We start from the raw sequence: 14,058 nt of genomic DNA on the forward strand, positions 1-14,058 counted from the left end.
TCACTAAATCATGATCGTTTAATGTATCATTTTCATGGTTATAATTTGTCACAAACAATAAAAGTGTATATTCATGTTTATATAGCATTTTTAAAATTTTTTTACTCAATAACCAAAAATATTTTAAAAAGTTCCAGATAATATTATTTTTCTATAAAAAATTTTCCAGCTTAAGTTTCATTAACATTAGCACCTAATTTCATAGTAACTTTTTGTGTTAGTACATTTTTTCTTCAAGTCATATTTGTAACATAAATAGGGTAATTTGTAATAAAATTATATGGGTTTATATCAATATCTTCTTTACTGTTCCTCATTTAAAAACCATTTAAAACGTTATTTGGTGGGTCTACATTGCACATCTCTCAACGGTAAATTTCAATCCGTACATTTTTTAAATAAATTTTTTGTAATTTCACATTGTCAAATAATCAGGAATGAACGAACTGATTATTTTTGTTTTGTTTGAAAAACAACAAAAATTAAGTCAGACATATCAGACTATGTTGAATTATAATGATTTATTATAATCAGCTCAAAATTATAGTGATTTCAATTGTTTTTATGTAAAACATTCTTGGTATTCTTGACACATCAATTCGGAATAAAATCTCAAGCTATCGATGATAGCATCCATTGTCATTGTCAGGAGCATTTGACTGTCTTCACTGCTGCTGTGGTGGCCATTATATAACCCGTGGATGGCTGCTGATTGGTTGGCTTGTGGTTGCTCGGCTATTACATACTGCTGCTGCAGGCGGTGTCAATGTGGGCGCTGGTGACGCCACCGCTTCCGCCGGAACGTAAACCTTGGAAGGAATGTCTCTGGTGCTTCTCTACATCAAGCACTCGTTTCCATGCACCGCTCAGATAGCATCTGGTATCACGGTTAAAGTTATTCTCGCTCATCCTTATTTCAACAGCCTCCTTAATAATAGAATCCCAGTATGTAGAGGCATAGGAAAAAAGTTTTGTTTCATCGAACTGTGTTTTATTTTTGTTCATGAGGCTGAGCTCCACAATTGCCAATTTGTCCAGTTCTCTATTTTTATTATGCCACTGGTGTTCTACAGAACGGTCGGAAACGGTACAAATGGTCTGACCTATATAATTGCTTCCACAGTCACAGCGATATTATAAATTCCAGGGACCCTGAGTCCGAGACTGTTCTTAACAGGGCACATCATCTCTTTAATTACTTAGGATGGAAAATTGGTCTTATACGCCATCTACCCAGTACTCTTCCTATTTTGATGGATATCACAAGCCTACCAATCAGAAGCTGTCCATGGGCTATACAATGGCCATCACAGCAGCAGTGAAGAGTCAGTTGCTCCTGATGATGATGACGATGGAGGCTAGCATTGAAAGCTTGAGATTTTATCCCAAATTGACGTGGCAAGAAAACTGAGAATGTTTTACATGTAAGTGCTTTCACGAAAGACTTTGTTCTTCAATAGTTTATAATTTATATAAAGAACTATTCCTGTAGGATTTTTCATGATTCTTGTTCTAATTCAACTTCATATTCAGGTTGATATTTAACCATAGGTACTCTAATTTCATGCTCTCTATAACAATTTTAGGTTTTTTGGGAAGAGTATCTTTTATTTGAATAGCAGTTTCATTATAATCAGCTAATTAGTACAGAATCTTCAGCTCTTCAAGACCATATAAAAATTATAGTTAAATATTCTTCCCATATTATTTCTTTGTTACCTTTAAAAGAAACGTCAAATATTTCTGAAGAGTAAAGTATTTATTTTTTTAAATTTTTTCATTACTAAGTATGACTACTTCCCTATAAATTCTGTCAGAAAGAGGCGAAGTGAAATTGAATAAAACTGATGAAGTGTAAAAGAATCTTCTATTCCTGATAAAATATTATTTCCTTCCTTTATAGTTACAAAATCAAATAATTTTGCAACATAGTTATCAATTCATTTTTTTTAGATTTTCCATGACATGTAGGGTAATCAGAACCATCAGCTTGAATAATTTAAAAACTCATGTATAAATGAACATGATTTCGATGAACCCAGCCATGATCAATATTTATATTAATTTCAGTGTTTTTATTATGAATATTTATACTATTTTTACTTTTCTCATTCACTGGAAAAGAATAAAATCAATAGTTTCAATCTTTTTCATTTAGAAACATTAAAATTTATAAATTTATTTCCTAAATTTATATTATAACTTTATTTTTCGATACCTAAGTATTATAGGAATTATCAAAATGAAGCTATTTAGCAAAACTTTATCATCTTTCATTTTTGTAACTTTTTCTACAAGATGTATACCTGGAAAACTTGCTTTTTAGTTCTTGTTCATAAAAAATTTTCCTATAAGATGTATACCTGGAAAACTTGCTTTTTAGTTCTTGTTCATAAAAATTTCCTTTTATGTTTTATAATTTATATGTCATTGGATCTAAATATATAATATCTTCAATTTAAATAGGAAATCGTTAACCAGTTTGCTGTGCAGTATTTTTTTTATGTTACTCATTCGAACTTTATCTCCTGTTTTATGTTTTCGTTTCTTACTGTATACAGCGAAAACTATTTGTAATTTTTTGTTTCCTTCTATTGTCTCATTTTTATGTTGAATCTTTTGTATTATCATATTGATTAGCTAATTTAATAACTAAATCAATCCATTTATAATTAACTTGAAAAATAAATTTTTCACATTTTTTTCTTTTGGTAGTTTATTAACTCTTTCAACTACTGAAACCTGTGTTGTCCTAAAATTACGTGCTCGTAATTTTTTATTCTTTAATAAATCATGCAAAACATAGATAGTGGACAACAGGTGGGTTCCATATTCGTAGATTACCAGAAAGCGTTTGACATGGTGCCCACTATAGACTGTTAACTAAGATCCTAGCATACAGATTCCCAGATATGTGAAAGGCGCGAAGATTTCTTATGTAATAGAACCCAGTATGTTGTTCGTAAGAGATATGGGTGTTGAACAGAGTGCCCAAGAGAAGTGTGATTGGACTACTTTTATTCTCTGTATACATAAATGATCTGACAGACAGGGTGAGCAGCAATTTATGGCTATTTGCTAATGACGCTGTAGATTAAGACACGTGACGTCATTAAGTAACTTTAGGAGGATATCAGATGGCTTCGAGAGAATTTTTAGTTGGTGCGACGAATGGCAGCTTTCTCGAAACGTAGAAAAATGTAAGTCAATGCTGGTGAGTGGGAAAAACAATCTTGTAGCGTTCGATAACAGCGTTAGTAGTATGCTGTTTGACACAGTCACGTCGATCAAATATCTAGGCGTAACGCTGCAAAGCGATATGGAATGGAACGAACACGTAAGGGCAGTTGTAGGGAAGGTGAATGGTCTACTTCCGTTTATTGGGAGAATTTTAAGAAAGAGTACATTATCAATAAAGGAGACCGCACTAGTGTGAATCATTCTTGGGACTGCTCGAGTCTTTGAGATCCACACCAGGTTGTATTGAAGGAAGACATCGAAGCAATTCAGAGGCGTGCTGCTAGGCTGGGTCGATGAACACGCTGATGTTCTAGAGATCCTTCGTGGGCTCACGTGGGAATCACTTGCGTTTTTATAGGAATCCGTGGAGGACAGAGGTTCAGGGGATTCTTGGAGTGGGGAACTGCCGCTGAAGACAGAAGAATCAGCATTGAGCAGCGGCATGAGGCTGCAGAAGGCAATGGAAACCACTGCATTGAAGACACATAACGTGTATCCACAGAACATGTGGCCTGTAACTGAAAAAGCGTCACGATGATCTCTCCACTGGAAAAAGATTCCGGAATAGTCCCCCGTTCCGAACTCTGTGAGCGGACTGCCAAAGGGGAAGTGACCATCAGAAAAACATTGAATATTCAACGAAAGGACAATTTTCTACGAGTCGGGCTGTGGAATGTCACAAACCTGAACGTGGTAGGGAACTAGAAAATCTGACAAGGGAAATGCAAAGTTCAATCCAGATATAGAGCCAGCCAGTGAAATGAACTGGAAACAAGACAAGGATATCTGGTCAGATGAGTATATGGTAATATCATCAGCAGCACAAAATGGCATAACCCGATAGGGACTCGTCATGAATAGGAAGGTAGGGCAGAGAGCGAGTTATTGTGAATAGCTCAGTGATAGGTTTGTCCTCATCAGAATCGACAGCAAGCCAACACCGACAACGATAGTTCAGGTATACGTGCCAATGTCGCAAGATGAAGAGAAAGAGTAAGCATATGAGGATATGTAATATAGTACATAAAAGGAGATAGAAACCTAATAGTATGGGGTACTGGAATGCAGTTGTAGGAGAAGGAGTAGAAGAAAGGATTACAGGAGAATAAAGTGTTGGGACAAGAAGTGAGAGAGGAGAAAGATTAATTTTCTGTAATAAATTTCATCTAGTGATAGTTAATACTCTGTTCAAGAATCACAAGAGGAGGAGGTAAACTTGGAAGACGCTGAGAAGATTTCAGTTAGATTACATCATGATCAAGCAGAGATTCCGAAATCAGATACTGGATTGTAAGGCTTACCCAGGAGCAGATATAGACTCAGATGACATGTTAGTAGTGATGAAGAGTAGAGTTATAAGAGATTAGTCAGGAAGAATCAATATGCAAAGAAGTGGGATACAGAAGTACTAAGGACTGACGAGATACGTTTTAAGTTCTCTAAGGCTATAGATACAGCTATAAGGAATAGCTCAGTAGGCAGTACAGTAGAAGAGGAATTGACATCTCTAAAAAGGGTAATCATAGAAGTTGGAAAGAAAAATATAGGTACAAAGAAGGTAACTGCGATGAAATCTTGGGTAACAGAAGAAATACTTCATTTGGTCGATGAAAGAAGGAAGTACAAAAATGGTCAGGGAAATTCAGGAATGCAGTAATACAAATCGCTGAAGAGTCAAATAAATAGGAAGTGCAGGGAAGCTAAGACGAAATGACTGCATGAACAGCGTGAAGAAATCGAAAAAGAATGATTGTCCAAGGGACTGTTCTGCATAGGGAAAGTCAAAACGACCTCAGGGGGAATTAAAAGCAAAGGTGATAAGAGTGCAACGGGAATTCCACTGTTAAATGCAGAGGAGAAAGCAGATAGGTGGAAATTTCAAATAACTTCCGGGAATTCAGCCAGGTAACACTTACAGCGACAGCCGATATTTCGGCGGGAGAACACCCCGCCATTTTCAAGGCAAACTGCAACGGACAGGCGGCGTACATGCAAATTTAATACCTCGGTTCTCCGACAGAAGCAGGAAAGATAACACACACACTGAACACTAGTGCCACCTAAGATGACCAGTCAGAGCTATCGATAGTGAGACTATGAATTCGCCGGTGAGGCAGTATTGACTCTGTTCGTCTGTTTTTTGACAAGGGAGAGAGCCGGATTCCAAACAGAGTTTAAACAGAAACCTCCATCCCTGTTAACCCTGAAAAGTGGTTTGTCGCAGGACACAATCAAGAGGCTTAACACCTATAGTGCCGTTCCCCCTAGGTTATATGGCCTTCCAAAGGTTCGTAAGGAAGGGGTTCCTTTCCGTCCTATAGTCAGTAACATCGGCACTCCGACATATCGTGTATCCAAGCATCTTGCTTCTCTGTTGAGTCCACAAGTAGGACGGTGTGAACATCATATCAGGAACTCAGCTGATTTTTTACGTCGTTTGGAGGGACTGAGGCTGAATGACTCTGATATTTTAGTGAGTTTCGATGTGGTCTCTCTCTTCACTCGTGTTCCTCTGTCTGATTCGTTGCGGTTAATTGAAGCCAGGTTTGGTGCTGATTTAACTAATCTCTTTAGGCATGTGTTGACATCCACTTACTTTTTATTTAATGACCAGTATTACGAGCAGACAGATGGAGTTGCGATGGGTAGTCCGTTGTCTCCTGTGATCGCAAATTTATTTATGGAAGACTTCGAGGAACGTGCATTGGAGTCGGCGGCTTTAAAACCCGCCTGTTTCTTTAGATACGTTGACGATACCTTCGTTGTTTGGCCTCACGGTAGGGAGAATTTGAATGTCTTTCTAGAACATCTGAACTCGATCCACCCGAACATTCGTTTTACGATGGAGGTGGAAGATGATGGTTGCCTTCCCTTTCTCGACGTGTTGGTTAGGAGGAAGGATGATGGATCATTGGGACATGCAGTCTACAGGAAACGTACTTACACCGACTTGTACTTACAAGCTAATAGTTGTCACCATTCGGCTCAGCGTGAAGGGGTACTTCGTACCTTGGTACACAGGGCACATGTCGTTTCTGACGCTGAGACTTTGCCAGCTGAGCTGTCCCATCTTGAAGTTACATTTCGTCAAAATGGTTATAGTGATAGACAGATTGAACGTGCGTTGCGCTATCGACCAACTGTACATCGGGTGATTGATGATAATTCTAAGTCAACACCTAAGTCTACTGCCTTTTTGCCTTACGTAGGAAACACGTCCAATAAGATCGGTCGTATTTTACGGAAATACGATGTGAAATGTGTTTTCCGACCTCCATCTAAAATTAGAGCACTTTTGAGTTCCGTTAAGGATGATCTTGGACTGCGTAAGGCGGGTGTATATCGTATTCCTTGTAGCTGCGGCATGGCATATATTGGTCAAACTATCAGGACCGTGGAGGACAGATGTACTGAGCATAAACGGCACACACGATTACAGCAGCCAAATAGATCTGCAATTGCCGAACATTGCTTGGATACTGGTCACCCCATGTTATATAATAACACCGAGATATTGGCATGCACGTCCAGCTATTGGGACAGTGTCATTAGGGAGGCAGTTGAGATTAAATTAGCGAGCAACCTCGTTAACAGGGATGGAGGTTTCTGTTTAAACTCTGTTTGGAATCCGGCTCTCTCCCTTGTCAAAAAACAGAGGAACAGAGTCAATGCTGCCTCACCTGCGAATTCATAGTCTCACTATCGATAGCTCTGACTTTGGTCATCTTTGGTGGCACTAGTGTTCAGTGTGTGTGTGTGTGTTATCTTTCCTGCTTCTGTCGGAGAACCGAGGTATTAAATTTGCATGTACGCCGCCTGTCCGTTGCAGTTTGCCTTGAAAATGGCGGGGTGTTCTCCCGCCGAAATATCGGCGGTCGCTGAAAGTGTTACCTGGCTGAATTCCCGGAAGTTATTTGAAAGTTGTATACGCCAGGAGAAACTCAGGTCTCACAGATAGGTGGAAAGCTTTGTCTGATGTGATACAAGAAGAAATTGGGGTCGATGAACAAGAGATAGAGGATTCAGTATTAGAATCAGAATTTAAACGAGTTCTGGAAGACTTAAAACGGAATAAGGCAGAAGGGATAGAAAACATTCCATCAGAATTTCTAAAATCTTTGGGGGAAGTGACAACAAAACGACTGTTCACATTGGTGTGTAGAATTATGAGTCTGACGATATATCATCTAACTTTCGGAAAAATGTCATCAACACAATTCCGAAGGCTGCAAGAGCTGACAAGTGTGAGAATTATCTCACAATCAGCTTATCTGCTCACGCATCCAGGTTGCCGACAATAATAATACACAGAAGAACGGAAAAGAAAATTGAGGATGTGTTACAAGACGATCAGTTTGGCTTCAGGAAAGGTAAAGGCACCAGAGAGGCAATTCTGACGTTGCGGTTGATAATGGAGTCAAGACTAAAGAAATATCAAGAGACGTTCTCAGGATTTATTGACCTAGAAAAAGCGTTCGAACATGCAAAATGTTGCAAAATGTTAGAAATCCTGAGAAAAATAGGGGTAAGCTATAGGGAGAGACGGGCAATCTACAACACGTACAAGAGCCAAGAGGGAATAATAAGAGTGGAAGACCAAGAACGAAGTGCTCGGATTAAATAGGGTGTAAGACAGGGATGTAGTGCTTCACTCCTTCTGTTCAATCTGTATATCGAAGAAGCGGTGATGTAAATAAAAGAGAGATTCAGGATTGGTATCGAAGTTCAATGTGAAAGGATACCCTGCGTGGAAGTGAAGAAGAATTACATGATCTACTGAATGAAATGAACGGTCTCATGGGTACAGAATATGGAGTGAGAGTAAATCGAAGAAATACGAAAGTAATAAGAAGTAGAAGGAATGAGAACAGCGAGAAACTTAACATCAGGATTGGTGGTCACAAAGTAGATGAAGTTAAGGAATTTTACTACCGAGGTAGCAATATAACCAATGACGGACGGAGCAAGGAGGACATCAAAAACAGACTAGCACTGGCAAAAATGGCATTCCTGGTCAAGAGAAGTTTACTAGTATCTAACATACGCCTTAATTTGAGTTAGAAATTTCTGAGAATGTACGTTTGGAGCACAGCACTGTTTGTTAGTGAAACATGGACTGTTGGAAAATCGGAACAGAAGTGAATCGAAGCATTTTAGACGTAATGCTCAAGAAGAATGTTGAGGTCCTACACAGAATCTGGAAGGAATATGTGGAAAACATTGACAAGGAGAAGGGGCAAGATGATAGGACATCTATTAAGTCAACAGGGAATGACTTCACCCGAGCGGTCTAAGGCGCTGCAGTCATAGGCAGTGCGGCTGGTCCCGGCGGAGGTTCGAGTCCTCCCTCGGGAATGGGTGAGGGTGTTTGTCCTTAGGATAATTTAGGTTAAGTAGTGTGTAAGCTTAGGGACTGATGACTTTAGCACATAAGATTTCACACACATTTGAACATTTTTTTGGAATGACTTCCATGGTACTAGAGGCAGCTGTAGAGGGCAAAAAGTATAAAGGAAGGCAGAGATTGGATGCATCCAGCAAATAATTGAGGACGTAGGTTACAAGTGCTACTCTGAGATGTAGAAGTCGGCACAGTACAGGAATTCTTGGTGGCTGGTCGCATCAAGCAATTCGTGGTGGCTGGTCTTATCAAACCAGTCAGAAGCTGATGACTAAAACAAATGAAAAAAAAACCTAACTAAACGCGCCGCTCTTCGTGGTTATTATGTAGCTTTGCTATTCATCCAACCTGGTAAGGTTCCCAGACATATAAGAAATATGCAGGAAAAATATGCAGGAACCAATCGAACAAGTGATCTGTAATAAACTTCTTTCGTATTTCTTCTGTTCTTTCCTTAAAAATCTTCCTCTGAATCTCAGCTTTTCATAATATTTGTTTTACGTGTTCATTCCAATTTGGATCGCTCCAGATAGTTACAGCTAGGTATTTTGTGATGGTTACTGTTTTCAACGATTCGTCACCGATAGCCTAATTATACAGTAGCCGATTTCTTCACCTCTTTATGTGCAATGTGTTGCTTTTATTTACGTTCATGGTCAACTGCCGATCGCTGCAGCTTTCGCCAATCCTCTGTAAGTCCTTCTGCAAATCGTTACTGTCTTCAGGAGTTGCTACCTTCTTATGGACAACCGCATCATCTGGGAACAGCCTTAAAGAGCTTGCGACGCAGTTTGTTAGACTATTTAATGTTCGCTGTAAATAGTAACGTCCTATCACACTTTTTTGGGGTACTCGTGAAATTACTTTTACATCTTCCGATTTTGTTCCTCTAAGAGCAATGTGTTGAGTTCTGTCTGCAAGTAAGTCTTGAGTCCAGTCACAAATCTAGTACGATATTTAATAAGTTCGAGTTCTTTTTTTTTTTTTCGTCAAACAACAGTGTGGGTTGGTGTCAGATGCCTTCCAGAAGTCAAGGAACAAAGCATCAATTTGAGCTCCGTTGTCTATAGTTCTATGGATCTCATGGAGGAAAAGAGTGAGCTGAGTTTCGCAATCTTTGTTTGCGGAAAACGTGCTGAATTTCATAGAGGGTATTTTCGTTTTCCAAAACCGTCAGAATACATGAACATATAACATGTTCCATAACTCTACAACAGATTAACATCAGCGATATACGTTTATAATTAATGACATCTGTCCTATGACGCTTCTTGAATACAGTCGCTAGGATCCCTTCGTTGCTCCATCGATCTACATATGCAACTCCTTTGTGCTGCGTTCCTCTCACGGATCAAAGTCAAGACTGCATTGGGAATCAAACTGAAAGTCTACAAAAGCCTTGCATTCCCTGCTGCAACCCAGCAAATAAATCTTTATAAGACGAAATTCAAGACCAAAAGCTAAAAGCTCCCCTCTCTATGTGACAACGCGCCACGCGGTCAGTCCAACTCACCCTTCTTCGACTGGAGCACAGCTGTGTACGCTTCCCGTACCGGCGGCAGACTGCCTCCCGCTTCTCCAGCCTCTTCCACGCTCCGCGTGGACCGGAAAACCCCAGGATGCCATTTCCGCCACCAACCTAACGCAGGTGGATTTCTCACAAGTAGCGGAAACCTCTTTGCCGACTTGACCACTACGAGAGTTGGCAATGAAAGGTGGCTACAGGACCCTTTCAACGGAACAAAATTATCTATTTAGTCGCTCATTGACCACACTGGTATTGAAACAGAAGATGAGAGAGAAAATATAAACACTGAATTCAGTCTTGCGCAACTATTTCACCACGGAAGATCGCAATAAGCTCCTCGTTTCAGTCATTGCTCTAACTTCGAAATGGCAGATATTGAGATACATAATCGCGAAATAGAAAAGCAACTACAGTCACTAAATAGTGGAAAGGCATGTGGGCCAGATGAGACACCTGTAAGATTACACAGAAATTATGTGAAAGAGCCTGTTCCCCTCCTAACAGTAGCTTCTCTTACAGGTGTCTCATCTGGCCCACATGCCTTTCCACTATTTAGTGACTGTAGTTGCTTTTCTATTTCGCGATTATGTATCTCAATATCTGCCATTTCGAAGTTAGTGCAATGACTGAAACGAGGAGCTTATTGCGATCTTCCGTGGTGAAATAGTTGCGCAAGACTGAATTCAGTGTTTATATTTTCTCTCTCATCTTCTGTTTCAATGCCAGTGTGGTCAATGAGCGACTAAATAGATAATTTTGTTCCGTTGAAAGGGTCCTGTAGCCACCTTTCATTGCCAACTCTCGTAGTGGTCAAGTCGGCAAAGAGGTTTCCGCTACTTGTGAGAAATCCACCTGCGTTAGGTTGGTGGCGGAAATGGCATCCTGGGGTTTTCCGGTCCACGCGGAGCGTGGAAGAGGCTGGAGAAGCGGGAGGCAGTCTGCCGCCGGTACGGGAAGCGTACACAGCTGTGCTCCAGTCGAAGAAGGGTGAGTTGGACTGACCGCGTGGCGCGTTGTCACATAGAGAGGGGAGCTTTTAGCCTTTGGTCTTGAATTTCGTCTTATAAAGATTTATTTGCTGGGTTGCAGCAGGGAATGCAAGGCTTTTGTAGACTTTCAGTTTGATTCCCAATGCAGTCTTGACTTTGATCCGTGAGAGGAACGCAGCACAAAGGAGTTGCATATGTTGAAGTGCCCTCGGTTCAGTGTGAATGTTTATGTGCCTACAACTGTGTGTGTATGCTTCTAATCTTTTCCGGATCTTGGTAATTTTTGTGTATTTGTGAATTTTCTTTGTCTCATGTGATTAAAATTTGGCCACGGTCCATAGAAATTGTCTCCGCGGACCGAGTGGGCACGCGAGTCTGTTATGAAACGTATAGTATTTCACAAGCAATTGTACATAGTTAGCATGCAACAGCAGTCTATAGATGCACTACATCAATGTTTTAAGGAATAAATAATTTTGCCTTCAATCTTATCTTGTGTACCGATGTTACGTCGCCGTTACCTCCGCCATTTTACCTTGTAGTTTTCCTTGTTGGCCCACTTATAGCGTTTCCATGTGCACAGGTGTAGTGATTAGTGTCCCTTTTTTATCTGAAACAAATGCTCTGGAACAGATCGTGTTTTCACGAATCTTGCTGCAGGCTGCACTTACGCATGGTGTTCACGCCCTCTTTACTTTACTCAATATTTGATTCACGGGAAGAATGCCTGGATCATATTAATAACTACATCCCATTCTTTATCAATGACTTTACAATGAATGTTCTTTTGTGAGTTTTTCTTTTTAATAAATTAAGTAATTTTCCGACTCAGTGCTACTTTTTCTTTGTCGTGTGGCTAGAGTTGGTGGCGACCCCATCTTTTATATTGATTTCAGTGTCAAATAGCATTTTCTTATTCAAAGTGCGCGTGGCTCTTTTAGCTATCAGGATACATTCAAAGGGCGCTTCATGCTTCTTGCACATAGCGTCCTTTTATTCACGCTACTTACACCGTTTACTGATTTTACGTAAGATCAACACTTCTAGCAATTTTAGCCATATTGTGTGGCAAAATTTTACTTTCGTATTCACTGAACGATTCTTTCTTTGTTTTGCTCACGTTCATTTTTGCTTAGTTCAACTGCTTTCTTTGCTCCCGTAGCGTCTTTCTAACGTGGGTTTTAAACCACGGTGTGTCTCCCATTTCTCTTAAAACCTTTCTAGTATCATGTTTGTCTGAGTCGTATTGAACGATTGTTTTGAATTTTATCTATTTGTGCCCCACATCTTCGTCCTCAGAACTAAATGCACTGACGGAAAAATATCGCAACACCAAGAAGGAGTTGTGCGACGCAAACAAAAGTTGGTAGGCATGTTTCTAAATAAAGATGATGTCTATTCGAATGCCTCGCCAGTAGCATAATAGAAGGGCTAGTAGTGTCACTATGTTGATGCAAATCAGGTTTGCTTTAAATACACGCTGTAATGGTCGTGAGCGTTAGTTTGATTTTGTATGTAGTGAGCTGGTGTTAGTCAGGAATGCATGGCAACAAGGGCGCTATAATCAATACCTCACTAGTCTGAACGAGGTCGTGCAATAGGTGTACAAGAAGCTGGATGTTCCTTCTGCCATACTGCAGAAAGACGTGGCAGGAATGTGGCCGCTATTGATGACTGCTGACTGTGGTGATCGCGAGAGTGTACAATCGCAAGAAGGCAGGGCTCTTGACGGTCACGTGGCAGCACCGAGAGGGAAGACCATCGCGTTCGGTGAAAGGCTCTGGCGCACCGCACTGGATCTGCAGCAGCAATTCGTGCAGCAGTTGGCACCACAGCGAAACAACGAACTGTTACAAATCGGTTACTTCAAGGACATTTCCGAGCCAGACGCCCTGTAGCGTGCGTTCCACCGACCCCTAACCACCGCCATTTGCGACTTCAGTGGTGTCAAGCGAGAGCTCATTGGGGGCAGAGTGGAGGGATTTTGTGTTTTCTGATGGAAGTTAATTCTGCGTAGGTGTCAGTGATGGTCGTGTGTTGGTTAGAAAGACGCCAGTGAGGACCTGCACTCAACCTGTCTGGGTGCTGGACACTCTGGACCTACACCTGGGGGCGATTTCGTATGATAGCGGGAGCACTCTCGTTATTCTACGCGCCACGACTGCAAAACTGTACGTCAATCTGGCTATTCGATCTGTTGTGCCGCCATTCATGAACAGCATTCCAGGGGTGATTTCCAAAACGCTCTGCTGAGTGTCGACGTGTTGCGTTGACCTGCTCAATCACCAGATCTGTCTCCAGTCGAGTACATATTGGGCATCATCGGACGAGAAATCCTGTGTCAGCCACAGACAGCGTTAAACGTCCCTGTATTAACTGACCAAGTGCAACAGGCAAGGAACTCCTTCCCACAAACTGTCATCTGGCACCTGTACAACAGAACGCACCCACGTCTGCATGCTTGCCCTCAACATTCTGGCGGTTATACCGGTTAATAATGTACCAGCGTTTCACTTTTGCAATGGCTTATATCGCACATACATTAACGTGTGATCTTGCAATGTTAATCACTTAAATATGTTACCTACACAAATGTAGTCCCGAAATTTCATTACTCTACATTTATTATTTTTGGGTTTTGTGATTTTTTTTATCCGTCAGTGTACTCGATGTTGGCTAATCTGCAGTTTGCATCCTGTCACTCTTGCCAAGCAAAACTATTTTCCCATCTTTCTGAACATTCCTTGTAGCACCTATAGCCATTGATACTATCAAAGTCTTATAATCTCCGTTTCCCTCCTGCATATTGATTGATTCGTAAAGTTAATATCTGTTTGTATCAGGCGGTCTAAGATGTTATCCTCACGAGTTGGCCCACTACCAACTCTAAGTAACTTTCG

Source organism: Schistocerca nitens, chromosome 2 (assembly GCF_023898315.1).
Source record: "Schistocerca nitens isolate TAMUIC-IGC-003100 chromosome 2, iqSchNite1.1, whole genome shotgun sequence".
Taxonomy (NCBI): domain Eukaryota; kingdom Metazoa; phylum Arthropoda; class Insecta; order Orthoptera; family Acrididae; genus Schistocerca; species Schistocerca nitens.